The sequence below is a fragment of the Pleurodeles waltl genome, chromosome 1_2 (genome assembly GCF_031143425.1).
Source record: "Pleurodeles waltl isolate 20211129_DDA chromosome 1_2, aPleWal1.hap1.20221129, whole genome shotgun sequence".
NCBI lineage: Eukaryota > Metazoa > Chordata > Amphibia > Caudata > Salamandridae > Pleurodeles > Pleurodeles waltl.
The window spans coordinates 525,810,028-525,837,387 of record NC_090437.1 but is presented as its reverse complement, the minus strand read 5'-3'; positions in this window follow the sequence as shown (position 1 = coordinate 525,837,387).

Genomic DNA, 27,360 nt, shown 5'->3' with positions numbered 1-27,360 from the left:
CTGGATCTCCTGGAACCTGGCCAGTACCGTCGCCATCGTCTCCTGGGAGCGGTTGTATGCTCCCATGATGGTGGTGAGGGCCTCGTGGAGAGTGGGTTCCCTGGGCCCATCCCCCCCCTGTCGCACAGCTGCCCTCCGAGTTGCCCTGTTTCCCTGGGCCTCTGCCCCCTGGCCGGTGTGCCCACTACCACTGCCCCCAGGTCCCTGTTGTTGTTGGGGTGGTGGGTTATCCTGGGTGCCCTGTAGTGGTAGACACACCGCAGATTGACGCGCCCTGGAGACAGAGGCATGGGCCCGCTGGGTGGGAGCTGTGCTGGTGTTCCCAGAGGGGTTTGGGTCTGTAGTGGCCTGTGCCTGTGTGAGGGGAACCGACTGTCCAGAGGTCCCCGATGGTCCGGGCTGGTCATCAGTGTCCAGGTCGACAGAGCTGCTGTCATCGCTGACGGTCTCTTGGGTGGGGGGTGTGGAGAATTCTGGGCCCTCCGTGGCGGTGTGTTGGCGGTCGGGTCCTGCAGGGGTATAGAGGTATGGTTATAGTTTCAATGTGTGCTATATGGGTGTATCTGTGGGTTCCCGTGTCCCCAAGTGCTGGCATTCATGTGTGGGGGCTTTGGTGAGGGTGGCTTGTGGGGGGGATGTGTATATGCATTGGGCATGCTTTGGTGATGGGTGTCCATGCTTAGTGGACGCATGCAGGCCTAGGTTTTGGGATGTGTGGGTTGTGATGGTGAGACATTGGCAGGGAATAGGTGTGCTGGGGTGGGGGTGAGGATGGTGGTGGGGGTGAGGATGGTGGTGGGGGTGAGGGTGGGGGTGAGGATGGGGGTGGGGGTGAGGGTGGGGTTCGAGGATGGGGGTGAGGGTTGGGGTATGATTTGGCATGCAGGTGGGGGGGAAGCAGTAGTGAAGCTTCAACTTACCAGAATCCATTCCTCCGCCGACTCCTGCGAGGCCGTCAGGATGCAGGATGCAGGATGTTCAAGACTTCCTCCTCCCATGTTGTAAATTGTGGGGGTTGAGGTGGGGGTCCTCCGCCAGTCTTCTGCACGGCGATGTTGTGCCTGGATTCCATGGAACGCACCTTCCCCCGTAGGTCGTTCCATCGCTTCCTGATGTCTTCCCGATTTCTGGGGTGCTGTCCCACAGCGTTGACCCTGTCGACAATCCTCTGCCATAGCTCCGTCCTCCGGGCAATGCTGGTGTATTGGATCTGTGTGCCGAAGAGCTGGGGCTCTACCCGAACGATTTCCTCCACCATGACCCTGAGTTCTTCGTCTGAGAAGCGGGGGTGTCTTTGGGGTGCCATGGAGTGGTGTGTATGATGTGTGGGGTGGAGTATGTGTAGTTAAGTGTGTTGAGTGTGGTGGTGTGTGTTGTTTTGTGTGTGGATATTGTGTGGGTGATGGTGTAGTGTGCCTCTGTGTGATGGTGTTCTGTGATCGCTGCTGTGTCTCTCAGTGCTTCTTTTTGGATTTTGGTCGAAGGGGTTTGTGGGTGATGTGGGTGTGTGTTTTATATTGTATTGTGTGTGTGGGAGTGGTGTGTGTATGTGTATCAGGTGTGTGGAATTCAAATCGGCCAATGTGGCTGAGTTTTGTTCGTTTGTGTGTATTCTGACCGCGGCGGTGTGTACCGCCAATGGAAAACCGCGTTTGCAAGACCGCTGCGTCGATTCGTGGGTCGTAATGGCATGGGCGTATTTCTGTTGGCGTGACGGTGGAGGTTTGGTCACCTCCACTTTTCCGCCGACCGCTGGTCTGGCGGTCTGTTGTGGCTGTCGGATTTTCGGAGGTTTGGCTGCTGCGGGTCAGAATGACCGTGGCGGGTTACCGCGACCGCGGCGGAATTATGGAGGATTTCTGACCGGCGGTAGGCGCCTTTTACCGCCGAGGTCAGAATGACCACCAGGGGTGTGCACCAGCCAGGCACCATATTTATGGAATGGTGCAAGCTGGTGCAAAGGGTGGGCTAGCATTAAAAAATGACGTTAGTCGGGTGGGACTGGCACAATGGAAGAAGGGGGTTTTGCACCAAAAAATGACATTAGGCAGGTTAGAGTAAAAAAAAATGACTCTAACCTCCCTTTTTCACCCCTCCTCCCTCCCGTGCACCATTTTTGCACGGGAGTATAAATATGGCGTTAAGGCCATAGAGTAATTTTTTGCACAGGAACGCCTAACTTGCATCTTATTAAGGCAAGGTAGGTTTCCACTTCCAAAAAATGACTTTAACTCCATAAATGTGGCACTAGACGGTTCTAGCGCCAAAGTATACATTTGGAGTTAGATTTGCACCGAATTAGAGTAAAAAAAATGATGCTAATTCGGTGCAAACAGAGTATAAATATGCCCCTTAAAGTGTATCCTTCTTGCCCTGACTAGGATTATGGTTCCTACTTGCACAGAGTCCAAACCTCTGCCAAATAGAGACCCAATTTCTAACAGCGAGCTGGCGGGGTGCAACCTAATCGTGACCCTGGTTCTTACTAATGGAAGGGTGATAAAAAGGAAAATCTATTAATGTCTCATTTCGGTTTTGAAACAGCATAGATTTTTCTTGTTTAATATGCTGTTTCCATATGAAACCAAAACATATCAGGGCTATGCTGAAGATTTTGCCACTAATTTGCAGAAGAAGGGAAACAGAGGGCAGCAAAGTTGAACGGAAAGGGATAAAAAAATATACGCTTCATCTTTTGTGTCGTCGCTGCTTTGACTTTGTAAAAAATGATACATATTTGTTGACGAGTTTGTCATTCACTCAGAATCCAAAAACTGTTTTTTAAAAGAGAATGTGACTTTGGGTTTAGACTTTTAGCCATTTTTTCCCAAAAAATCTCAACGTTTTCTTCAGTGTTTATTTTTCAGTTGTCTGCTACAAAATTCATACAAATACTTTTAAATCGAAAAAAGGAATTCCTGAATCCATACTGTAACTGGACACCGAAAGATAGTTTTCAAATGTGTGGGCAACCGGTTGCCGTCAAATTAAACTTCAAATTACCTTAAACTGAATACTACTTGAGGTTTCCATATGCACAATCCTTTGAGATAGGCATTGATCTGACAGAAGTTACATCGTTTTTTTGGCTCTAGACATCAACCTGAAAGAAACTGAACTGATTTGTTTTTTCTATTCTTTTTATTTATTTTTTTATTTTGATGCACTATTGGGAGCAATTTCACATGTTTATGTATCAGTTCTGTCCTAACATGTAAAATGCCTATTGACAGGCGATGTAAAATTATGACGTTTGAACCTGTCCAGGTCAAGATATTTCTACCAATATTTTCCAAATAGCATTTGAAAATAGCCTGGAGCTTAGGGTAAGCTTCTGGTCACAGTTCAAAAATATATCAGCCTCCAAATTTAACAAGGTTTATGTTTCCTAAACATATTCGCTTGCAGTATGTCTTTGGTTAAACTGGGAATTATATTTGGACAACAGCAACTTGTCATTATGAGGATGTATAGGGACAGCAATGTCAAGCACAGACAATGACCACATGTGGCTGCAAGAGAAAATGTACAAACTTACTGCTTGCTGTTTTCGACCATATAATTTGTCAAATATAGTCCTACCATATTTGGTCTATTCTCAATACACACTTGAAGCAACTGCAGAAAACAAGAGTTGGCAGCACATTTTTATTTTACTAAACCCTACAGAAAATGTGGGTGTGTACATTTGCAGCTAAAGGCCGTGTCCAGTTGCATGATCTGGCAAACACAGGGATCTGACTGCTATCTTATGTGGTCTACTTGTGTCAACTGAATGGAGGCTACAACTGGATCAGTGTCCATAGGGGAATCCAGGACGCAAAGCCGCTGTCTCATTCTGCCACCAGGTACTTTAACCCCTTCGCTGCCAGGCCTTTTCCCCCTCCTGTGCCAGGCCTTTTTTTGGCTATTTGGGGCAGTTCGCGCTTAGGCCCTCATAACTTTTTGTCCACATAAGCTAGCCAAGCCAAATTTGTGTCCTTTTTTTCCCAACATCCTAGGGATTCTAGAGGTACCCAGACTTTGTGGGTTCCCCTGAAGGAAGCCAAGAAATTAGCCAAAATACAGTGAAAATTTCGTTTTTTTTTAAAAATGGGAAAAAGTGGCTGCAGAAGAAGGCTTGTGGTTTTTCCCCTGAAAATGGCATCAACAAAGGGTTTGCGGTGCTAACATCACCAGCTTCCCAGCTTTCAGGAACAGGCAGACTTGAATCAGAAAACCCAATTTTTCAACACAAATTTGGCATTTTACTGGGACGTACCCCATTTTTACAATTTTTTGTGCTTTCAGCCTCCTTCCAGTCAGTGACAGAAATGGGCATTTCTGAAAAGTAGACAAAATTCTGAATTCAGCAAGGGGTCATTTGTGTAGATCCTACAAGGGTTTCCTACAGAAAATATCAACCGAATAAGAAAAATATTGAAATTGCGGTGAAAAAAACAGCAATTTTCTCTACGTTTTACTCTGCAACTTTGTTCTGCAATGTCAGAATTTCGAAAGCAATATACCGTTACGTCTGCTGGACTCCTCTGGTTGCAGGGATATATAGGGCTTGTAGGTTCATCAAGAACTCTAGGTATCCAGAGCCAATAAATGAGCTGCACCCTGCAGTGCGTTTTCATTCTATACCGGGTATACAGCAATTCATTTGCTGAAATATAAAGAGTGAAAAATAGCTATCAAGAAAACCTTTGTATTTTCAAAATGGGCACAAGATAAGGTGTTGAGGAGCAGTGGTTATTTGCACATCTCTGAATTCCGGGGTGACCATACTAGCATGTGAATTACAGGGCATTTCTCAAATAGATGTCTTTTTTAAACACTCTATTATATTTGGAAGGAAAAAATGTAGACAAAGACAAAGGGCAATAACACTTGTTTTGCTAATCTATGTTCCCCCAAGTCTCCCGATAAAAATTATACCTCACTTGTGTGGGTAGGCCTATCGCCCGCGACAGAAAATTCCCCAAAACGCAACGTGGACACATCACATTTTTAAAAAAGAAAACAGAGGTGTTTTTTGCAAAGTGCCTACCTGTAGATTTTGGCCTCTAGCTCAGCCGGCACATACGGAAACCTACCAAACCTGTGCATTTTTGAAAACTAGAGATCTAGGGGAATCCAAGATGGGGTGACTTGTGGGGCTCTGACCAGGTTCTGTTACCCAGAATCCTTCGCAAACCTAGAAATTTGGCTAAAAAAAAATATTTTCCTCACATTTTGGTGACAGACAGTTCTGGAATCAGAGAGGAGCCACAAATTTCCTTCCACCCAGCGTTCCCCCAAGTCTCCCGATAAAAATGATACCTCACTTGTGTGGGTAGGCCTAGCGCCCGCGACAGGAAATGCCCCAAAACACAACGTGGACACATCACATTTTTTTAAAGAAAACAGAGGTGTTTTTTGCAAAGTGCCTACCTGTAGATTTTGGCCTCTAGCTCAGCCGGCACCTAGGGAAACCTACCAAACCTGTGCATTTTTGAAAACTAGAGACTTAGGGGAATCCAAGATGGGGTGACTTGTTGGGCTCTGACCAGGTTCTGTTACCCAGAATCCTTTGCACACCTCAAACTTTGGCTAAAAAAACATATTTTCCTCACATTTTGGTGACAGAAAGTTCTGGAATCAGAGAGGAGCCACAAATTTCCTTCCACCCAGCGTTCCCCCAAGTCTCCCGATAAAAATGATACCTCACTTGTGTGGGTAGGCCTAGCGCCCGCGACAGGAAATGCCCCAAAGCGCAACGTGGACACATCACATTTTTTTAAAGAAAACAGAGGTGTTTTTTGCAAAGTGCCTACTTGTAGATTTTGGCCTCTAGCTCAGCCGGCACCTAGGGAAACCTACCAAACCTGAGCATTTTTGAAAACTAGAGACCTAGGGGAATCCACGATGGGGTGACTTGTGGGGCTTTGACCAGGTTCTGTTACCCAGAATCCTTTGCAAACTTCAAAAGTTGGCTAAAAAAACACATTTTCCTCACATTTTGGTGACAGAAAGTTCTGGAATCAGAGAGGAGCCACAAATTTCCTTCCACCCAGCGTTCCCCCAAGTCTCCCGATAAAAATGATACCTCACTTGTGTGGGTAGGCCTAGCGCCCGCGACAGGAAATGCCCCAAAATGCAACGTGGACACATCACATTTTTTGACAGAAAACAGAGCTGTTTTTTGCAAAGTGCCTGCCTGTAGAGTTTGGTCTCTAGCTCAGCCGGCTCCTAGGGAAACCTACCAAACCTGTGCATTTCTGAAAACTAGAGACCAAGGGGAATCCAAGATGGGGTGACTTGTGTGGCTCTGACCAGGTTCTGTTACCCAGAATCCTTTGCAAACCTCAAAAAGTGGCTAAAAAAACAAGTTTTCCTCACATTTCGGTGACAGAAAGTTCTGGAATCTGAGAGGAGCCACAAATTTCCTTCCACCCAGCGTTTCCCCAAGTCTCCCGATAAAAATGATACCTCACTTGTGTGGGTAGACCTAGCGCCCGCGACAGGAAATGCCCCAAAGCGCAACGTGGACACATCACATTTTTTGAAAGAAAAAAGAGGTGTTTTTTGCAAAGTGCCTACCTGTAGATTTTGGCCTCTAGCTCAGCCGGCACATACGGAAACCTACCAAACCTGTGCATTTTTGAAAACTAGAGATCTAGGGGAATCCAAGATGGGGTGACTTGTGGGGCTCTGACCAGGTTCTGTTACCCAGAATCCTTCGCAAACCTAGAAATTTGGCTAAAAAAAAATATTTTCCTCACATTTTGGTGACAGACAGTTCTGGAATCAGAGAGGAGCCACAAATTTCCTTCCACCCAGCGTTCCCCCAAGTCTCCCGATAAAAATGATACCTCACTTGTGTGGGTAGGCCTAGCGCCCGCGACAGGAAATGCCCCAAAACACAACGTGGACACATCACATTTTTTTAAAGAAAACAGAGGTGTTTTTTGCAAAGTGCCTACCTGTAGATTTTGGCCTCTAGCTCAGCCGGCACCTAGGGAAACCTACCAAACCTGTGCATTTTTGAAAACTAGAGACTTAGGGGAATCCAAGATGGGGTGACTTGTTGGGCTCTGACCAGGTTCTGTTACCCAGAATCCTTTGCACACCTCAAACTTTGGCTAAAAAAACATATTTTCCTCACATTTTGGTGACAGAAAGTTCTGGAATCAGAGAGGAGCCACAAATTTCCTTCCACCCAGCGTTCCCCCAAGTCTCCCGATAAAAATGATACCTCACTTGTGTGGGTAGGCCTAGCGCCCGCGACAGGAAATGCCCCAAAGCGCAACGTGGACACATCACATTTTTTTAAAGAAAACAGAGGTGTTTTTTGCAAAGTGCCTACTTGTAGATTTTGGCCTCTAGCTCAGCCGGCACCTAGGGAAACCTACCAAACCTGAGCATTTTTGAAAACTAGAGACCTAGGGGAATCCACGATGGGGTGACTTGTGGGGCTTTGACCAGGTTCTGTTACCCAGAATCCTTTGCAAACTTCAAAAGTTGGCTAAAAAAACACATTTTCCTCACATTTTGGTGACAGAAAGTTCTGGAATCAGAGAGGAGCCACAAATTTCCTTCCACCCAGCGTTCCCCCAAGTCTCCCGATAAAAATGATACCTCACTTGTGTGGGTAGGCCTAGCGCCCGCGACAGGAAATGCCCCAAAATGCAACGTGGACACATCACATTTTTTGACAGAAAACAGAGCTGTTTTTTGCAAAGTGCCTGCCTGTAGAGTTTGGTCTCTAGCTCAGCCGGCTCCTAGGGAAACCTACCAAACCTGTGCATTTCTGAAAACTAGAGACCAAGGGGAATCCAAGATGGGGTGACTTGTGTGGCTCTGACCAGGTTCTGTTACCCAGAATCCTTTGCAAACCTCAAAAAGTGGCTAAAAAAACAAGTTTTCCTCACATTTCGGTGACAGAAAGTTCTGGAATCTGAGAGGAGCCACAAATTTCCTTCCACCCAGCGTTTCCCCAAGTCTCCCGATAAAAATGATACCTCACTTGTGTGGGTAGACCTAGCGCCCGCGACAGGAAATGCCCCAAAGCGCAACGTGGACACATCACATTTTTTGAAAGAAAACAGAGGTGTTTTTTGCAAAGTGCCTACCTGTAGATTTTGGCCTCTAGCTCAGCCGGCACCTAGGGAAACCTACCAAACCTGTGCATTTTTTAAAACTAGAGACCTAGGGGAATCCACGATGGGGGGACTTGTGGGGCTCTGACCAGGTTCTGTTACCCAGAATCCTTTGCAAACCTCAAAAGTTGGCTAAAAAAACACATTTTCCTCACATTTTGGTGACAGAAAGTTCTGGAATCAGAGAGGAGCCACAAATTTCCTTCCACCCAGCGTTCCCCCAAGTCTCCCGATAAAAATGATACCTCACTTGTGTGGGTAGGCCTAGCGCCCGCGACAGGAAATGCCCCAAAACGCAACGTGGACACATCACATTTTTTTAAAGAAAACAGAGGTGTTTTTTGCAAAGTGCCTACCTGTAGATTTTGGCCTCTAGCTCAGCCGGCACCTAGGGAAACCTACCAAACCTGTGCATTTTTGAAAACTAGAGACCTAGGGGAATCCAAGATGGGGTGACTTGTGGGGCTCTGACCAGGTTCTGTTACCCAGAATCCTTTGCAAACCTCAAAATGTGGCTAAAAAAACAAATTTTACTCACATTTCGGTGACAGAAAGTTCTGGAATCTGAGAGGAGCCACAAATTTCCTTCCACCCAGCGTTCGCCCAAGTCTCCCGATAAAAATTATACCTCATTTGTGTGGGTAGGCCTAGCGCCCGCAACAGGAAATTCCCCAAAACACAACGTGGACACATCACAATTTTTGACAGAAAACAGAGGTGTTTTTTGCAAAGTGCCTACCTGTAGATTTTGGCCTCTAGCTCAGCCGGCACCTAAGGAAACCTACCAAACCTGTGCATTTATGAAAACTAGAGACCCAGGGGAATCCAAGATGGGGTGACTTGTTGGGCTCTGACCAGGTTCTGTTACCCAGAATCCTTTGCAAACCTCAAAATTTGGCTAAAAAAACACATTTTCCTCACATTTTGGTGACAGAAAGTTCTGGAATCAGAGAGGAGCCACAAATTTCCTTCCACCCAGCGTTCCCCCAAGTCTCCCGATAAAAATGATACCTCACTTGTGTGGGTAGGCCTAGCGCCCGCGACTGGAAATGCCCCAAAACGCAACGTGGACACATCACATTTTTTTAAAGAAAACAGAGGTGTTTTTTGCAAAGTGCCTATCTGTAGATTTTGGCCTCTAGCTCAGCCGGCACCTAGGGAAACCTACCAAACCTGTGCATTTTTGAAAACTAGAGACTTAGGGGAATCCAAGATGGGGTGACTTGTTGGGCTCTGACCAGGTTCTGTTACCCAGAATCCTTTGCACACCTCAAACTTTGGCTAAAAAAACATATTTTCCTCACATTTTGGTGACAGAAAGTTCTGGAATCAGAGAGGAGCCACAAATTTCCTTCCACCCAGCGTTCCCCCAAGTCTCCCGATAAAAATGATACCTCACTTGTGTGGGTAGGCCTAGCGCCCGCGACAGGAAATGCCCCAAAGCGCAACGTGGACACATCACATTTTTTTAAAGAAAACAGAGGTGTTTTTTGCAAAGTGCCTACTTGTAGATTTTGGCCTCTAGCTCAGCCGGCACCTAGGGAAACCTACCAAACCTGTGCATTTTTGAAAACTAGAGACCTAGGGGAATCCACGATGGGGTGACTTGTGGGGCTTTGACCAGGTTCTGTTACCCAGAATCCTTTGCAAACTTCAAAAGTTGGCTAAAAAAACACATTTTCCTCACATTTTGGTGACAGAAAGTTCTGGAATCAGAGAGGAGCCACAAATTTCCTTCCACCCAGCGTTCCCCCAAGCCTCCCGATAAAAATGATACCTCACTTGTGTGGGTAGGCCTAGCGCCCGCGACAGGAAATGCCCCAAAATGCAACGTGGACACATCACATTTTTTTAAAGAAAACAGAGGTGTTTTTTGCAAAGTGCCTACCTGTAGATTTTGGCCTCTAGCTCAGCCGGCACCTAGGGAAACCTACCAAACCTGTGCATTTTTGAAAACTAGAGACCTAGGGGAATCCAAGATGGGGTGACTTGTTGGGCTCTGACCAGGTTCTGTTACCCAGAATCCTTTGCACACCTCAAAATTTGGCTAAAAAAACATATTTTCCTCACATTATGGAGACAGAAAGTTCTGGAATCAGAGAGGAGCCACAAATTTCCTTCCACCCAGCGTTCCCCCAAGTCTCCCGATAAAAATGATGCCTCACTTGTGTGGGTAGGCCTAGCGCCCACGACAGGAAATGCCCCAAAACGCAACGTGGACACATCACATTTTTTGAAAGAAAACAGAGGTGTTTTTTGCAAAGTGCCTACCTGTAGATTTTGGCCTCTAGCTCAGCTGGCACCTAGGGAAACCTACCAAACCTGTGCATTTTTTAAAACTAGAGACCTAGGGGAATCCACGATGGGGGGACTTGTGGGGTTCTGACCAGGTTCTGTTACCCAGAATCCTTTGCAAACCTCAAAATTTGGCTAAAAAAACACATTTTCCTCACATTTTGGTGACAGAAAGTTCTGGAATCAGAGAGGAGCCACAAATTTCCTTCCACCCAGTGTTCCCCCAAGTCTCCCGATAAAAATTATACCTCACTTGTGTGGGTAGGCCTAGCGCCTGCGACAGGAAATGCCCCAAAACGCAACGTGGACACATCACATTTTTTGAAAGAAAACAGAGGTGTTTTTTGCAAAGTGCCTACCTGTAGATTTTGGCCTCTAGCTCAGCCGGCACCTAGGGAAACCTACCAAACCTGTGCATTTTTGAAAACTAGAGACCTAGGGGAATCCAAGATGGGGTGACTTGTGGGGCTCTGACCAGGTTCTGTTACCCAGAATCCTTTGCAAACCTCAAAATGTGGCTAAAAAAACACATTTTTCTCACATTTCGGTGACAGAAAGTTCTGGAATCTGAGAGGAGCCACAAATTTCCTTCCACCCAGCGTTCCCCCAAGTCTCCCGATAAAAATGATACCTCACTTGTGTGGGTAGGCATAGCGCCCGCGACAGGAAATTCCCCAAAACACAACGTGGACACATCACAATTTTTGACAGAAAACAGAGGTGTTTTTTGCAAAGTGCCTACCTGTAGATTTTGGCCTCTAGCTCAGCCGGCACCTAAGGAAACCTACCAAACCTGTGCATTTTTGAAACTAGAGACCCAGGGGAATCCAAGATGGGGTGACTTGTGGGGTTCTGACCAGGTTCTGTTACCCAGAATCCTGTGCAAACCTCACAATTTGGCTAAAAAAACAGGTTTTCCACTCATTTCGGTGACAGAAAGTTGTGGAATCTGAGAGGAGCCACAGATTTCCTTCCACCCAGCGTTCCCCCAAGTCTCTCAATAAAAATGGTACCTCACTTGTGTGGGTAGGCCTAGCGCCCACGAAAGGAAATGTCCCAAAACACAACGTGGACACATCACATTTTTTCACAGAAAACAGAGGTGTTTTTTGCAAAGTGCCTACCTGTGGATTTTGGCCTCTAGCTCAGCCGACCCCAGGGGGGGCAGAAATGGCATAAATAAATGTGCCCCCCCCTCAAACCTCCCCCCCACCGGGAGCAACCCTTGCCTATGGGGTCGCTCCCCCTGCGTGACATTGGTGCCAAAAAAAAAATCCCCGGTGCCTAGAAATGGTCTAAATACAATTTGGCCCCCAGGGGAGCGACCCTTGCCTAATGGGTCGCTCCCCATCTCTAAAAACACAAAAAAAAAAAAAAAAACACAAACTTTTTTTTTGCCCTGGAGCCTAGAGGTTTCTGCCCCCCTGGGGGCAGATCGGCCTAATAACAATAGGCCGATCTGCCCCTGGGGGGGGGCAGAAATGGCCTAGAATAAATTTGACCCCCCCACCCCACAACCCCCCCCCCAGGACTGACCCTTGCCTACGGGGTCGCTCCCCCTGCGTGACATTGGCGCCCAAAAAAAAACCATCCCAGTGCCTAGTGGTTTCTGCCCCCTTGGGGGCAGATTGACCTAAAATCGGCCAATCTGCCCCCAGAAATGGTCTAAATACAATTTGCCCCCCAGGGGAGCGACCCTTGCCTAATGGGTCGCTCCCCATCTCTAAAAAACCAAACAAACAAAAAAAAAAACACACAAAAAAAAATTTCCCTGGCGCCTAGAGGTTTCTGCCCCCCGGGGGCAGATCGGCCTAATAACAATAGGTCGATCTGCCCCCGGGGGGGCAGAAATGGCCTCAAATAAATTTTCCCTCCCAACCCCCCCCCCCCCCCCGGGAGCGACCACCTAAAAAAAAAAAAAAAAAGATCCCTGGTGCCTAGAGGTTTCTGCACCCAGGGGGGGCAGAAAAGGCCTTCCAAAAAAATGCCCCCCATTGGGAGCGGCCCTTGCCCAAGAGGTCGCTCCCTTATGCCAGTTTAAAAGAATAATAATAATCCCTGGTGTCTAGTGGGCGTTTCAAAAGCCGGATTGCAAGCAATCCGGCTTTTGAAAACGCTCGGAGAGACTTCAAAGGGAAGGAAATACATTTCCTTCCCTTTGAAGCCTCTCCGGGCCTCCCCCATGTTTCTCAGCTTCCAGCGCAATGGGGGAGGCCCTGTGACAAATCAGCTCGCGCGCTGACGTCACAGGGGGGGTGTGGGGGGTGTCGGGGTGGAAGGGGAAGGGCTTCCCCTTCCATCCCTGCCTTGGGGGGGGTGGGTGGGGAGCACTAGCTCTCCCCCCAGTTCCCGTGCCTTGGACGAGGTCACCTCGTCCAAGGCACCCGAAAGGTTAAATAGTACAGCTTTTAAATTAAGTCAAATGATCCCATAGCTTGTTTGCAGGTAAATGTTTGAATGTCACGTTGGAAGCAGAAAAGGGCCTTACTGACTGTATTGTTTATAAATCAGGTGGTAACCATTCTTTTTTTTTTTTTTACTGCCCGAAATCAAAGAGTCACAGTTCATATTTAGCAAGCTGCACTAACTTCAAGCAGTGCAGCATGTCGCATAATGAAGCATCAGGACTTGTTAATCCTGCACTTACATGCCCTATCAGAAGTCAGAATTGAGAAAAAAGGTCCACCTCCTTACCTCCAACCATACTTCAGCATCTGTTTGGGTAGAAGCTTGTGGACCTGGCTCTGGGGTGCGTTCGCTTGAGTTAGGAGACTGGAGTCTGAATCATGGCAGATAAAGAGCATGCAAGCTCATGTAGAAAAGCACTGCCCCAGATAAGTTTTGTTTTCAACACTTTCTCCAATTTTCTGTGTGTATATTTTTGTCTGTGTGTTTATGACTGTGTGTGTATGTGTTTATATGTATGCATGTCTGGTAATGCATGTGTATGTTTATGCCACTTGATGTGCCTTGGACTGTGTGTGTAGATGTGTTTGTGTGTGTGAATGTGTGTATAAGTGTATGTGTGTTTGAGTGCAATTTGAAAAGCAGTCGTAGATCCATCCTCAAAGCTTCTCTTCAGGTTTTATTGTGTCTTGGCCTAAGGTCAGCCGTTCAAGAGCATTAAGAAATAGTATGGGAGCTGTGGTCCTGAGTGTAATGTGTGAGTGGTCATGGATGGTGGAAATGGCTAAAAAGACCAAGATTTCTCTAATAATATATGGTTGGCCTGACATTTTCAAACTACTGTTTGGTTTTCCCTCGCTTCACGCTGCACTAGATCTGTCTTTTGGGCGCCCTTTCTGGAAAAATCAGTGTTATCATGTTAGGTAAAAAATGTTGGTTTGTGAGTGCAATCACTTAAAACCGTCCGATTTGAAGAGTGAGATAAACTGGGAATGTTTTTTAGCATGGCATTGTTAATTGTTTTACGTGATGCTATTTTCTGTCAGAAGCACTGATCTTTGAAATACAATGTATGAGTTAGCAATCTATGATATTTTAACAAAAGCAAGGTAATGGTGTGTTTACGTTTTAGGAGCTAGGAAAGCACCATGGAGTGCTTTGACTTGTTAAAAAAGCTCTGAACAACTTTAGCAGTGATTTTTCAAAAATCATTCAGGGAATCCGTGACCACATGACACCCCCGCCACAGCCCATTCCAACCCTGCAGCATCCCCCAAACCCAGTGCTGCACACCACTTCACCCAGTTGCGTAACATAGGGCCCGCAGCCCCTGTGGGGTGGGGGCCCCTGATCTCCAGGGGGGCCCCTTAGCACAGAACACTGTGCATGGGCGGCAGGCCCCTGACTGGGCTCAGGGGTGGGCCTGGGGAGGGCCCCTACAGGTACTTCGCAAGGGGGTCCCCTCAAGTTTCATTACGCCACTGACTTCACCTGAAAATTAGACCAGTTCTATTGCTCCGATGCCTTGGACTTTACTCACTGCTCTTTCTTTTCGCCCTTATTTTGTAGCGGTGACCCAGCACATTTTTTCTTCTGCCAAATCAGCTTTCACTATGCTTCTGATGTATAGCAGGTGGACTCTTTGCCAAAGTGTTCTCAGAGCTCTGTTGGACTTTTCACCTTTGTCTTCTCTCATGTTGCACAATTCCTTAGCTTCAGAGAATTATGCAAATTTCTTCTCATCACCCTTTCACCTGAATGACAGCCTACAAGTGTGGCCACAGAGATATGCTGTGTCATCTGTCCACAGGGAAACCCTCCCAGTCTTAAAAATGGAGTGTAGACTTGCTTGTTTCACTTAGTTGCTTATTCAAAATTACAGATGAAATTTGCACCCAACCATTTTTAAAGTTCCATAGATTCCACTGCTATCACCTGAAGCTAAGAACCATTTTCTGTGGACGTCTGGGACAAATGTGAACAACAATCATGTTTGGCTACAATTAATAGATGAGAGACCTTCAATCAAAGAGGGTTACAGCCATTTGTAACCATGGTCTGTATTTTATCCATTACAAAAAAAGTTCAGTTGCTGATGGTAGTTAGCATAAGCTAAAGGGAAAAAAAGTTAAAAAAAGGCATGATGACATGGCTTCTAATGACAGCCATGTTTTTTCACAGCTGTATGATGACGTAAGCATGCACATGTATCAACACACATGTGTGTATGCATCTCCAAGCATGCGTGCACCTATGCAAGAAAACAAACATACTTTTCTTTACTTACATATCCAAAATGGATCGATAAGTAAAAAAATAGATTGGAATAGCTCAGAAGAGCTTTTTTGTAAGGCAGAAGAGCAGGCAGAAATTTGCTGCTGCACTCTCCCTAGAAAAAGTCAAAAAGGACTAGCAGGGATATGGAAGAGTGGGTGACAGAGGAGTGAGTGGATTTGCAGGGATAAAACAATTACAGCTAGGTGGGACAAAGAAACACACAATGGAAAGAGCAACAAGGAGCTCAAGGTGCAGCATGAGAAGCACACAAGAGAGACTGGTCGGCACAAGAACGAGAGAGCAACACAGAGGGGTGGGTTTTTGGTGGAGGGCAAAAATTACACAAGGGAGAGAGCTGGAAAACATATGGACTCTCATTGATTGCATAAGCAAAAAGAAAAAGTAGTCCCCGAAATGTGAGCAGTGGAAGAATGCGTTAGCTAATCAAAAGGATGGTAAAGGGGCTCTGCTCCAGGAAGGGACAAACACAAGATGGATACAACAGAACAAGGAACCCCATCAAACAAGAAGGAAGCAAAGAAGAGTGACGATAAAGCCAAATAATGGTAAGCAATTGATGGGCTGCAAGTCCACTGTAAGTTCTTGGTAAAACTACAATAGCCCCTTCCCAATCAGAGAGCTTGACCTGTCTGTAGGCAAGACTCAAAATGGAGGCGCTCAGAAATAGTGGCCCATAGGTGGATATCACTGCATGATAACCCTTGGTAACATTTGCAAAATCATCATCATGGAAATGACATAATGGGCAGGTTTGCAACCTCTTCTCCCCATTAACATATATAATAAACACTATCATTACCACAAAATTACAACATTATGAATTTGCTTTCTTCTTTTCCAGGGTGCACTGAAACATCACAAACATCTCCCTTTACAGCATTGTCCACTCTGCCTGTCAATACAAGATGCCAAACCTTTAGTGAGAGCAGCAATTCTCCTGATAATGGGGAAGACCTTATGAACCAGGCTGGCCCATCAGGTTTGGCTGGCCAGCATCCTAGACCACTCCCTCAGGACACAAGAGGCAAAGCATACAACAAAGTCATTTCACCATTACAAACATCACTGTCCGCACAAGCCACAGGTGGTTCCACTTCAACATCAAGTGTCACATCCCTACTTTAGCTCCTGTAACAATCACAACCACAACATCTGCCATGCAGACAGGACAGATGACAGCTGTGACCACCCAGTCAAGGTGACAAAGTACAGTAGTTTGAAAAGGGCTAACATAGGACCTGCTGCGGGATGGAGGTTGAGGGTGCAGGCAACAAAGTCACCACCTTCATGAGTAGAGATCTCATGGGTGCAGCTATGGATAAGGAGGATCCACTGTGTAAAATTATTCAACAACCAAGGGCCCAAAATGTGGCAATAGAGCATCACTTAAGCATGCATATATTGTGAAGTGGCATGGGATAGCTTGAAAACACTGACTAGAGGAGTATTTAATTTAGCTGCTGTTTATGTGGTCAAGTACCACCTGCTGCCAGCTCTCTCAACTAAACATCTCCAGCTGGCAGCATGACGGAACATGGGACACTGCTTCCCACTGAGGCAATTCTCATGAACCTTCCATCTGTTCTCATGCAGGTTGCTTCAGTGAACTTTAGGTGGGGTCTTTCATCTAACCCGGTTAAGGACAATACCAAGAAACGTACAAATGAGAGACACAAAAAGTGATGCTCTACTGTAAGCTTCTGTATGATTCTTGTTTTCCAACTGTTGACCACACATTTGCCATACACTCCTTTCCCATGGACTGAAAAAGTACTTTAAACAATTGTTGGTCAGTTTAAACATTTTCTTCCAACATCCAAGTTCAGTAATTTTCTGGGAATATTACATGAAAAAAGTACACAAATTATTTTAGATTTTTTTCTAAATAAAAATAATATAATTCAAATGATGTGGTATATGTAACTCTTTGGAATTAATTTAATATAATTATTTTTAATGACAATCCTAACAAACTTCATATTATTGTCAATACCACTGACCATTGAGGTATCTTGACACAAAATACACATTTCAGGATCAAAAACAGTAATAGTGAAATTAATATACGTATCTGAGCAAACAACAAATGTTGTGGGTCCAAACAATGCTTCAATGAAAATGTGCTAAAAACCCAGCACAGGAGAACAGCACATCACCATTGTGTACAGACACTCATGTAACTACAGACTATGCTGAAAATAAACCATATTATGAAGGACAGTTACAAATTCAGTAAAATAATCAGTTATTTTCAAATTTTAATATGAATTTCCCCATGAATGCAATGGTTTCAAGCCACCTATTGTGAAGATCTTAGTCAGTATTAAATTTCAATGAAAGCTGATCCTCAAAATACTTTATGAGGCCAAATGATAATCCTTACCAACACGTTTGGATGTTCTCTGCTCTGTTTATGCTCCAATACAGGTATAAGGTACCACAAAGTCATATTGATAGGGTAGAGCAGATGACATGAAATCTAGACTCAAGACATTGAGACACACAGCAAGTGTCATGTCCCTTTCATGATATTGATGTATGTTGGCAACACTCCATCACTCCATGACTGGAAGAAAATGTTCAGCAAACAAAAGCACCACCATTCCACCAACGTGCTAGGAACTTGTACTACAGATCTCTCCAAAAACAGTGTCTGTGCAATAGTCTAAAGTATCTACTTTTAACTTCTAAGTGTACGAGCACATGACTGAATGACATGATCTATGAAGGAATAAGAAGATATAATTAATAGTACTATAAATCATTACATTTAAAGTTCTTGACTGTATAAAGATGCTTCAAAATTATCCCAAACAGGTGAAAAAATAAAACTTACCATCATGCATGGTCACTATACAATTTATATTGTCAACAATATGCGTTTCACTATTATCTCCTATATTTCATCTAAAAAAGCACATTTTAAATTCACAACAAACCACATCATCAAATGAAACCATTATTTTAGTTGTTTCCAATGATAAGTTGATGTGTCCAGACACTTACAGCCACTTACAGTCTGCTATGGATGTTTCAATTAATTCTCATCTGAGGTCATTGCCTTTCTCCTCATCACTGTCATCTTGATAGTGAATGTCTCAGTATCATCTCAGGTTTACCACTGGTAAACATGACCTTGAATGAATGGTATGTTCCTCTGCAGAGTAATACAAAAAAGCACTGCAGGCTTCTAGAGCTTGCCAAGAGATAGAGTAGGTCCCTTCCTCTCTTGTCCACGCACCTGGCCTGGGCTATCAGAAGCTCTAATGTCCATTCTACAGGGCCCTCATTCACACATGGGCATCATTGAAACAGACTTCCCCCTAATGTTGTTGGGTTCCTCAAATGTGTCAGTAGCCTCTTATGAAGATGATACCCTGAGTCACCTGAACAAGATAAACACAAATACTAAATGTAGACATCTTATGTAGGGCTGCCCACAGCATAACTGTTAACGTGGCTGATATTTACCAACAATTTAGGAACTCCTTGGGGTAAGGCTAGCCACTTGTTGTGGTACTATGCTATTGCGTAGCAGCAGGGGGTAATGTGTAGAACCAAGAAATTGCTCACATACAATGGTGATGTAGAGGTCTTTCATGCAGACGACCTACACATTAATGAAATACAAACAACTCTGGTTGCAGAAAAACATCTCACATTAATGAGCTGGACCCAATGCAATATAGTTGCCATTTAAGGCACCCACCACATGTGATGTGTCTCCCAATCCATAAAACTCTGAATTCATATTGTTCAGTGTTGCAATATTGGTAGGAAGTTGTATGTACTCATGCATGTGTGTGAGCATGACATCCAGCACCTGAATGAGGACAGCTGCATGAGTTGCCAATCTCCCACCGTATTTTGAAGTGAACCAGTTGCATGGTAAAGTAACATGAATTCTGATGTACAACAATGATTCAATCTGGAATTGCTAATCCAATCTTTCTGTAATGTTACAGTCTCTTCTTAAGGTGTGTCTTTAATTCATGGGTTTGTCCTGCATGGTCTGTAGATCCAGATGTGGTGTGTACATGCACTAATAGTATTGCCATGTCCTTCTCTGTCTTGTCTAGATTGGTTGATGGATGTATTTCTATAGCAGAAATTCTTGATGCCAATGCCACACACTGGGTAGAATGCTACCTTGAGTAAACATTGATAAATTACTGATTTATTACATCATTGACTTGTAACTTGCAAACAATCTGAGTTGTGGCTATGATGGAACTAACACACACAAAAGTTTAACCTGTTATAGTCAACATCTTTTTGAGGTTTATACTAAGGCACACTCATAGGACCAATATTTTTATACCTTGTAAATAAAAAAAATATAAGTTGTATCAAAAACTAAAAACATTAATACGTGAAATAAAGAGGTTTAAGTGATTTCCACATTTTTTTTTTTTTATTATTTTGAATTTCATTTTTGTGGTTTTCCATCAAACTTGACAGAAATTAGACGGTGGATGGGGTATCTATAGTGAACATCATAGGGAGTGTATAGTTGTTACTAACAGAAGCAACATCCTTATGTCAATGACATACTACAAGTTAGCTTTATTATCAGACATATACTATGTTGACAATGATGGTTTTTTAAGGTGGATCAAGCATGCCTGATACATCCATCAATGAGAACTGCCTTGCAAGACAATGTTGTTTTTACCTTTTCCAGCTGCTGCAGACTATCATTGGATAAACAGATACCTAACTGATGAATCCGCCATGTAAGAGTCTGTTAGTGGAAAATTCATCAAACTGACTATGAGAAATTGGATAGTTCCCTTCTCAAGCAACAGCCACAATCAGTGCAAAGTGTGACATATTTATTTAGCACTTAAACAGTAATAAAATAAAAACACAACACAAGAAAAATAGAGTACATTTTTATAAAAAATTATTATACACAGAAATGACAAAAATCAAATCAGTAGAACGGAGTTATGAATTTCTAAAGTTTAAAGTGAAAAATAGTGCCTAAAAGATCAAAGTGGCAATCATGGACACCTAGTCAAACGAGACTGGGCCATTGTTGAAAGTTATGGCTGACCGCCAAGGAGCGGGGTCCGAATACATGAAGTGGATTTGACTCAGTCTTAGCCTATATGTAGACTTAGAATAAATTCTGTGAAAAAATGTCTGAGAAGGTAAAATTCAGAGTGCAACGCAGCTGTCCGTGTCTGAAGAGGAGGAATCATTGTAGGGGGGTTCCCGGGTGAAATCACAGTGAAGATTTTTAGATTCAGACATAGAGCCTGATTTAGAGTTTAGTGGATGGGTTACTGATAAGCCATTTGCCAAATTACGATCTCTATTGGCTATAAGGGAATTGTAATACAGTGCACATGATATCCGTCACATTTGTGATGTAGTAACTGCCTCCGCCACAGTCTAAATCAGGCTCTTTTATGGAAGTCGAAAATCTTCACTGGGATGAAGTTGTAGGCTGTAGCCAATGAGGCCTCCACAGCCGTTGAACAGGATTTGCTGCTGTAGAGGAAAGCATAGCAGGAGCTACTGGGAATTCAGGCTCTCCGGCAATGAACATTTTTCCCTAGCTTTGAATATGGGCCATCTTGGCATCTTTAGCACCACATAAAAGGGTCCAGGATTGGAGGGTCGCCATTTGGTGTGCCAGGACTCACTTGTGGTGGATCCAGTTGGTGGATGATTGGAGCCTTTTCTCTCTCTGATGCTGTGATCAGGAGGTCTGACAACTAGACCTCCTGGGTTCAAGCTGAATACACATTCTCGAGCATCATGGCAGTCCTCCAAGAGCACCTGGCAAGCTTCAGGCAACAGTCCAGCACTCTTTGTGGAGCAAGACAGTCCTCTGAAGTACACAGCGGGTGTCAGGCAACAGGGCAGTAGTTGAGAGTCCTTCTGCAGGTCCAGAAGTGAACTGAAGAGTTGGTCTGAGGGTCATAATTTCATACCTGGTACCAGGCTTGAAGTGGAAGAAACTTCTGGAGTTCCCCCTAGACCTTCACAGAAGTGTCTGAAATTTCCTGACTCCCTCGCTTGGTATCAGGCTGTCTACAGTCACAGTAGACTGGTGTGAAGTTCTTTGTGAGTAAGATGAGGCAGTGCATTTGAAGTGCGAGTGGGGCTGTGCACAGCTCCACACCCTCATCCTGCCAGAATGGCCCATCCTGCCAATATCCGGTCCCTCTGTTGTGTAGCAGTCTACGATGAATAAACAAAGGCCTATTGTCAACTATGCCCAGTCATGTGACCAATGAAACAGGCTGCATGCACCAAATGTTTAGGACAAGACAATGACAACTTTCTAAAAGTGACATTTTCAGAATTGTGACTTTCAAATTCATCTTTACCATTAAGGAGGCGTTAAAATGATAATTTATAAGACAACAAGCATGATATTCCCAACTGCTCCCAAACAAATGTTTTCATGTTTTAAAAGTAATAAGGTAACCCAGTGTTATCCTATGGGAAGGGTACGCCTTTCAATAGTGGAAAACAAATTTGTGAGTGTTTCACTATTGGGGTTTAGAGCCCATCTTATTGGTGACATATGTATTGAAAAGTAGTGTCATTCACATAATTCAGTGTAGCGCAATGACGCAGAATCACCTGAGAAATAGGGATGGGCGTAACTCATTTAATTCTGTGTAGCATAATCACACAGAATTATCTGAGAATTACACAATGTTATGTGGAATTACACTAGTAAAGTAATTCTGCTCTTTTGTAGAACAAAAAAGGGCCCTTCACGTCTATTTTGGGCATGATGGTGGCATATTTGCAATAAGAAATAGTGATAAATGCCACCGAACACAAAGAGCAAGCATGAGCAGCCACACATACTTGCTAAAAGAACTCTCTCTGTAGGATTTTTGTCCCCCAAATTATACGAAGAGGATTACTTGCATAATTATCAGTAATTTGGCATCAAAAAGTCCAGTGGAAATTACTCATATTACTCCCCTTTAATTGAAACTCTGCTCAGGACTATTAAAAGGGGAACTTTAGGCCTTGCAAGGTGTTTATTTTGGCAGGTTGAATTAGCAGTTCAAAGTCACACACAGGCTGCAATGACAGACCTGAGATATGTTTTAGGGGGTTACTAAAGATGGTGCACAATAAGAGCTGCAGACCAACTAGCAACATTTAATTTACTAGTATGGGTATATGGTATACCACTTTAATAGGGACTTATAAATAAACTAAATAAGCCAATCTGATGTGAGACAATTTTACTATGTTTTAAGGAGCGAGCACAAGTGCTTTACTATTGGTTAGCAGAAGTAAAGTGCACAGCACAGAGTCCTAAGGCTAATAAAAATGAGTCCAGCAACACAGGAAGGGAGAAGGTTTTGGGAAAAACCACCCCAACAAGTCTACCATTGATGTACATGTTTTTTCTAACATATCATATAGTTTGCCTCTTAACTACCGTTCATACAAGATCTCCTCATCTGTTGCTGGTCAAAGTCTTCTGCTAAGACTCACTGTGGCTGAGGGAACAGATGCTAGGGCCCTCTATTTTAACAGCAGAGAAAGTGAATGTCCTTGTGGACAGGGCTCTGTCCAACTATAGCCAGCTATAGGGCCCAGCAGAAAGTCAGGAAGGACAAAAAGGTCAACTTACAATATAAATATTGTATTATTGGCCTAATTAAAATATATTTGCATGTGATACTCTGACCCAAAAGTGGTGGATGTCAAGTCTGAAGTATTAAAAGTGGTTTATACCAGATAGGCACATATTTAGTGCTTGATTTAGAGTCAGAAAAACATCTGCTTCATTACGACCTTGGTAAATAGCCTTTCTGCCAGAATACAATTTCCATAGGTACAGAGTGCATGTAATACAACAGATGTGATTTCTGTCACATTTGAGGCAGAGTATCTAAGCTACCAAAATCTAAATTAAGCACAAATGTGCTTAATGTGCTGAGTATCCTGTATGCAAAAGAGAAAGCCCCACACAGTATTTTGAGTTTGCCATTGCTTTCTATGGCATTGCCCATGCTGACTCAGCCATCAGAAATATCACTGCCAATTCCAGACAACTCACCCTATTTAGTGGGGACCGTCTGATGTATTTGGGCCTTATTTTGAGTATGGTGAACAGGGTACTCCATCAAAAATATGGGGAATGTCTTGTCCACTGTATCACAAGTGTATTATAGCCTATACTACTTGTAATATGATGGGAGGAATATCTGTAAATACAAAATAAGGCCCTTTGTTTTTCTGTTCTTCTTCACCATGGAATATTTTCTGTTAAAGGACAATAAATAATAACAGTCTCCACCTCACCCTGAAAGAATACTCTCAGTGTGTGAGGGACATTCTTTAGTACCTTCTTTAAAGTTTGACCAACAGGATACTCAGTCCCAAACATGCAAAATATCTTGTCTGTCATATTACAAGTATCTTATATCCTATGGCACTTGTAATCTGGTTGATGGGTTATCCATGATGTTAGGGGCAGAGTATCTGATAGCCAGACTATGAAGAAAGTCCTTACTTAGTTTGCATCAAAACACTGGACCACTTTGGAAGCTTGTTTCTGAAAAATATCCCAGTTCATTGAAAAGCTGCCTAACAGAAAATGGATTTTCATGAAAAATTTAGCACCTTGAGAGGAACACTATGAAAGTGGCTCCTTTGAGGGCAGTGCAACTTTAGTAGGTGTCCACCGTGTGTTGGGCAACTGTCCACAAATCTTTGTGGTTGTTCGGAAACAAATTCCAAAAAAGGAGTTTGTTTATGTGAAAAGCATCCACACACCATGGGACTTTTCTCCTATGATGTGTTGGTCATTGTACTGTTTTTGTGCTGTGCGTGACTGCCAAGTGCACCATGGAGGTGATGAAAAGAAAAATGCATTTCATCATACTGTAGACTATAAATTGGGTGGCCTGTCTTACAGTTCTGAGACTAGGGGGCTGATTTAAGAGCCCGTAACGCATCCATGCGCCACAGTAGCGTCATTTTTTTAAAGCGAATATGGCCCAACGAGGCCAAGATCGCTGCACCAAATTTACAAAGTGGCGCAATGCATGCAATGACGACTTTGTAACCCTTTGCACTATATTATGCCTGTGCCAGGCATAATGTATTCAAAGGGGGTGTTTCACCGTTAGGTGGGGGGTGAAAAAAATGACAAAGAAATCTAAGAGATCATTTTTTCTGGCACTTTTAACGCCTGCTCAGAGCAGGCATTAAAAGGAGGCACCCCATTGTTTACAATGGGCCTCAGTGGGCTGTGCAGAATTACCATCAACATTTTTGTTGTTAATCCTGAAAAGTGCTGATCTAACATAAAACAATCTGACATAGTTCCCTAGCTACCACTATCATGTGCCGTATATTAAATATGGTGCACACAAGGTGGTTTTAGGGGGCGCTAAGGGGTGCTAGAAAAGTGGTGCTGCACTAGGTGCAGTGCCACTTTTCATAAATCTGGCTCTTAGTTTCCCAACAACAGGGTAGTAAGGACACCACCATTGGAAAAATAACTGTCTACCCAACTCTACAAAGAAGGGGCCATCCATTTGTTGGACACTGTAATCCATCCAATTCACTGTCACCTAAACTCTAAATCAGGACATGAATATCAAGCCATAAATATGGCCTCTTCACAGATGTGTCTTGAAGCGTACTGCTATGGAATGTTATATTGCCACATGATCCAAGCATTTATAAAAAGGCAACATTCTGAGTATGATATATTTACATAACATAAAACATTAATTATATCATTATTTGTATATAATATAACCAGTTTGTTTGTAACCGAGGGCCTGAAGTATCAAAGCTTTTTGCATTCACAAACGTTCGACTCGCAAAAATCGGCCATTTGCAAATGCAAAAATGCATTTTGCGATGTATGAAAGGCATTCGCAGAGCGAAAATAAGGAATCGCTAAAATTGCATTTTTTTAGCGAATGAGACATGAATTTGCGTATCGCAAACAGCGTATTGCAAATAGCGATATGAATTACCGAATTGCTAATTGCGAAACGCAAACTGCGACACCGATTAGGGAATAGCAGATAGCGATCCGCTAAATCAGGACACTATTTGTGATACACTGATTGTGACACGCAAAAAACAATTCGCAATGCGATGCATCAAAAAATCGCAAATTGCGATTATTCGCAGAATGGCATTTTGCACATGCAATTTACCACAAATTGAAACCAGGTGGTAACCAGGTGCAACCTATATAAAGAGGCCCAGAATGCCTCAGCTGCTCTTCCACAATGGCTGCACTCTATGTCATGGCGAGGAGAATGAGGATCTTGGCAGGTTTGAGGAGAAGGAGGAGGAGACAGGAGTGCATTTTCTGAGTGCACATTACCCTTTTTGACCAGACTGAGGAGGAAATTTATGAGAAGTACAGGTTAAGCTCAGCCATGATACTTGACCTGATAGCTGAGCTACAACCCATGCTGCATGCACAACACACAGGACCAATAGTATACCCACCCAAGTGCAGGTATCATGCTCCCTGCACCTACTAGCCTCAAGGAGCTATAAAGGGGTCAAAGCAGCAGCTCTCTAGATTTTTCAACACATTCCTCAATGCCATGCTGAGCAGAATACAACTGTACATAAGATTCCCCAACACTCCAAAGGCATTACAACGAACTAAAATTAATTACTACCAGATAGCACAGTTCCCACATGTCCTAGGTGCCATCAATGGGACACGTAGCAATCTGTCCACCATCGGCCAGCGAGTATGTGTATCGCAACCGTAAAAACAATCATTCTATGAACATACAGGTGATATGCAATGCCTCCTACATCATTACCGACCTCGTGGCCAGATACCCAGGGAGCACACATGACTCGTACATCTTTCGCCACAGAGGGATTCACACAAGACTGCTAGCTGGGGAGTTTGGTGAAGAATATCTACTAGGTAATTTGATAGTTTACAATGTTGCATTGATGTAAGTGTGACGTCAGATATCACAAGTACTCATTTTACTCTCTGCGCATTCAGGACACAGTGCCTACGCTGTGCGCACCTATATGCTGACACCCTACCTGAGCCCTGCAACTCCATCAGAGAGGAGGTACAATGCTGCACATAGGGCAACCCGCAATGTGGTGGAGGGCACTTTTGGGCTGCTGAAGAGCCGCTTCAGGTGCATCCATAAGAGTGGAGGTGCACTACAGTACAGCCCACAGACGACATGCAAAATTGTGGCCACATCTGCTATCTTGCACAACATAGCAACCACCAGGGGCATACCAGTGGAACTCACGGAGCCGGACTCAGATGAGGAAGATGATCCCTAGCCACTCCTTCAACCAGCAGACAGGAGCAGTGCAGCAGAGAGCAGGCAAAGACGTGTATACATAACACGCAACCATTTTTTATGTAAGTAATGACAACTCCACTTCAATAAAGAGTATTTCTGTAGTTAGCATCTTTACTACCTTGACTTCAGGTAACAAATGTGTCAATAGGACATAGCATCATAGTATAACTGTATTGCCACATGTTTAGGTAGTCCCCTGTAGCCCTCAACATCACTTCTTACGTCCACGCACTCCACTTGAATGCTCATTTCCCTCGCTGGCACCTCTTGTAGCAGGTTCACATGCAGTACTGTGTCTGGCACTGCGACACCTCGGATCAATCACAGGGACTGTCAGACTGCTGAGGCTAGAGCACTCCTCACTATCCCCAACACCCAGTTAGCTGGTTGTGGCACTACGTGCTGTTTGCATTGCATCCGAGTACGTTGGTTATTTGCACCAATCCCTATGCAACGCCCCGACTGCAATGTGCCATCTCCACCTGTGTGGCCACGGCACGCTGTTATATCAAGGCTGTTGAACTTGCGAGCCGATTGACGGATCTACAGAAGCTATAAAACCTTCCCAAGAATTGGTGATGGCGTCTGCGCTGGGTGACGCGCTCTTGCCATATCTCAGTGCAGAGTTCCCCAATGGCGGGTGTCAACTCTTTGGTATTTTCAGCTGCTGTTTGCTGTCCCTCAATCAGAGTCTCCAACTGCTTGTGTAGTAATCCCATATTGTAACTGTGAGACACAAACTGTCTGTGCAGTGACCTCATGTGTTTGCATTGCAGGCGCTGCACCTTCAGCATGGAAGCTTCAAGGCCGCCAAAGATTGATGGGCCCTCTCCTTCATCTGTGCACTGTCTGCCTGCATTGTGGTGCCTCCTGAGGGGAGTTGACTGTCGCTGGCGCAGGGACTGCTGTCTTCTTGT